This window comes from Ovis aries, chromosome 2, assembly GCF_016772045.2.
Source record: "Ovis aries strain OAR_USU_Benz2616 breed Rambouillet chromosome 2, ARS-UI_Ramb_v3.0, whole genome shotgun sequence".
NCBI lineage: Eukaryota > Metazoa > Chordata > Mammalia > Artiodactyla > Bovidae > Ovis > Ovis aries.
The window spans coordinates 193464538-193467991 of record NC_056055.1 but is presented as its reverse complement, the minus strand read 5'-3'; the positions used below and the strand labels follow the sequence as shown (position 1 = coordinate 193467991).

The following is a 3454-nucleotide window of genomic DNA, read 5'->3' as shown; positions in this document are numbered from 1 at the left end:
CTGAACTGAAATGGTAGGAGGAAGAATGGGGAACAGGCAGGTGCCCAGGCTGACATCCACTGATATCTATTGTACTATCTGGCTCTTGGGGCTTGGGCTGCCAGATGGCTACTTGGATGGACCTTGTTCCTCTCCAAAGGGCCCCTTAAAGTCAGTGACTGTCCTCGCTACATAAGCTCTCCTTGAGGACCCTGCAAGTGGGGGTTGGGGGGTCTGGAGGGCTGTCCAAGGGCCTTCAGCAGTTCTATACTCCTCATGAGCACGCTAGACTCATTCCCTAGAGCTGCATCAAGCTGTGTTGGGGATGCTCTGTGAGGCAGGGCATCAGGCCTCTGAACTGAGACAAAATCCACAGCCTATTCTGACACCCTGAAGCTTCCTTAAGCTTTACCTGCAGCCAGGAGCCGGTCTCTCTGTGCGCCTGGAGTTTCTGTTGTCTCCTCTCTAGCAGCCAGATGGAGAGTGGGAATGAGGTGTCTTTTTTTTTTTCCTAAGAACAAACTAGCAGCTCACAGACTCTGTTTCCCCTCTGACACTCAGTGACGCTTATCACTCTTGACCCATCAAACAATCTTTTGGGGTGGAAAATCTTGTTCCTGCATCATTCTCTCAGATCCATTAACTTGTTCCCTATAGGGTTTGTACATTTGGCCTCGAGTCAGGAAAACACTTCTTTTTCCTCTGAGTCAGGGGATGGCTTGTCCTCTGGCTGTTAAATGGGAGCAGAGCTGGAGGGTGACAAGAAAATATGTGAGCAAAATCCTCAGATAGTAGGTCAAAGTATCTTGCCACCGACTATTCAAATGCCGGCTCAAGAAAATAAGGGAAGAGATGGGCCGGTCTAGACCTCGGACCAACCTCGGGCTTGGACTGGTACTCCTTCTCTTTACGCAGCCATGTAGTCAGTACTCAGGGGTTGTTTTACACATGTCTGCTCTTGGTGGACAGGCATGTAGGTTGCCAGGCTTTCTACAATGATCAGGTAGGAGGAGAGACAGAATAAAATAAAGCCTTCTGTGGCTATAGAAAAGGGCCCATCTTAGCCTGTCATGACCCTCATTCTACAGGAGAAGCGCCAGGGAAGACTTCTGGGTATCAAGTCTCTCTGTTGTGTTACCTCCTGTCGTATATTGCTGTTCCCTTCCTGTTTCTGTCTTCTCTGCCATCAGTCATGTCTGTTGGGGACATTCACCTGTCATGATATACATGCAAGGTCACAAAGGTATAAAGTATAAGAAATACAGTTTATAAATATTGTTGTTCTTAGCAAGCCCAATCTATGCCTTTGGGCAAGTCACTTAACCTCTTTATTCACCCACTCATTTAAGCAAATATTTTTAAGCACCTCCTACATCCTTGGCACAGAGCTCGTTATCACAACAGGACAAGAAGGGAAGCAGGCATAGTTGTCACTCTCTTGGGGCTTGCCATTAGTGGGAGAGACACAAAAATAATTCTTAAAGATCACGCAAACATATGATAACTTGTAATAATCGCTATGAAGGGAAAGTTCACAGAACTCAGTTGAGGTCAAAGGAAATCTTTGAGGCGGTGACATTAAGCTGATACCCAGGTATGAATGGTTGAGGAGGGTATAACTTGATAGAGCTTTTGAGGGCTGAGTGAGGGCATAACATTTCAGATCAAGGAAACAGCATTTTCCGAAGCCCTGTGGTAGAAGGCCAGAGTGGCTGGAAAGAGCTGAAGCTGGAAGCGTGAGCAGGGCCTCACAGGCCATGTTAAGAATTTTAAGTCTTCTTCCTAAGAGCCATCAAAGTGAAAGTGTTAGTTGCTCTTGAAAGTGTTAGTTGTGTCCAGTTCTTTGCGACTCCATGGACTCTAGACCACCAGGCTCATCTGTCCATGGGATTTTCCAGGCAGGAATACTGGAGTGGGTAACCATTTCCTTCTCCAAGGGATCTTCCCAAGTTAGGGATCAAATCCAGGTCTCCCATATTGCAGGCAGATTCTTCACCATCTGAGCCACAACAGAAACCCCAAAGGTCATAAATGACACATTCAAATGTGCGTTTTAAAAAGATCACTCTGGTTGCTGTGACAACATGGTTTGTTCACCCCAGCCATCAATTCTTAGAGCCACACCAACAGTTCAGAGCAGTAACGCAGAACTTTTCATCTCTGGCCACAACTTCCTTTTCTCCTAGTGTTATAGCACACACCTCAGGGCACCTGTTCTTTTATTTCATGGAGACCTCCAGTGGCTTTCTCACCCTGCTGTCTCCATACTCACCCATCCTCTCTCCTTCTCTCTCCTCCCTATCTAGCTGAAGGGGATCAGAACCTGGCATCCCAAAATATGCCACATTGACATATTGATTATTTTGAGCCCAAGGCACTTAAGAAACAGCAGATGGGGGAAGGGCTCTCTGCACTCCCACTTTGTGTCTAAAAGCAGGACATAAATTTCCAGTGAGAAGGATGCCCTCACTGTACCATGAAGAGAGGAACATTCTTATCACAGGAAACGAGATGAATCTGTACAAACAGACCTACTAAAATAGCCTGCATCTTGTATCAATCCCCGCCCCCCGCCATTTATTTCCTAATCATTTGCCCTCAGTCTCCTGCCCCTCACCCCAAACCCTTCTTCCCTTGCCTTGTTACATCTGCACAATGCATTGATCTTTATTGATACGGTACATAAGTATCTGCTTCTTGGGGTCTTCAGTTCTTTTCTAGGAAGGCTCCTGTCTCACATGAAAATAGCACCACCAGATAAACCTGTATGCTCTTTTCCCTTAATCTGTCTTTTGTTAGCTTAATTCTCAGGCCCAGTCACAGGATCTAAGAGGCTCAAGGAAAAGTCTTTCATCCCTTACAGAGCTAAGATTCAGTGCTCCATCATTTAAACCACTCTCTTATTAATATCCAAAATTACCTTGTCCAAGTCTTTCTTGTACAACATCTGCCCAGCAGAACCCAATGCATAGCAGGAGGTCTGCACACAGCAGATATACAATAAAAATGTGCAAGTGAGTGATCCCAACTGTTCACTCTCTTGAGTAACTGTGCATCATGGACATAGCTTGCAGAAAATCGCATACCTTCTGCTACCTGTGTCACTACGAGTCAGTGGTCACCAGCCTCGTTCGGGTCTTCATCTGGCTTGGTTAGCGCTTTGACTACATCAGGTCTTCCTTCTGAATTCACATCGTCGTCACTCACTGTCAGCGGTGACGCCCTCTGTACGTAAGAGGCAATCACAGACATCGCACAGGAAAGACACCAGCTTCCGGCCACCTAGTCTACAAACATTCCTGAACTGGCCTCACCTTGACCTTCTCACAGGGAGGTCATCTTTCCTCTTGTGTTCTGAATCCCATCCCCTGCGGCCTTCTTAGGAACCTTTCCCTTGCTGAGATTTTCAACGTCTCTCTCATTCTACTGGATTTGTTGTTTCAGCATTTAAAACTGTTCATGTTTCTCCCCTTTG

General features: G+C 46.4%; 1 long non-coding RNA gene across 1 annotated transcript; it reads right to left on the bottom strand.

Moving 5' to 3' along the window:
- Window positions 1-1464: 1464 nt before the first annotated feature.
- LOC132659224 (uncharacterized) lies at window positions 1465-3240 on the bottom strand. The gene is made up of 2 exons (XR_009599375.1): window positions 3066-3240; window positions 1465-1978 (listed from the first exon to the last, which is right to left on the bottom strand). It is a non-coding gene; the product is annotated as an uncharacterized LOC132659224 (long non-coding RNA).
- Between the last annotated feature and the right edge of the window lie 214 nt (window positions 3241-3454).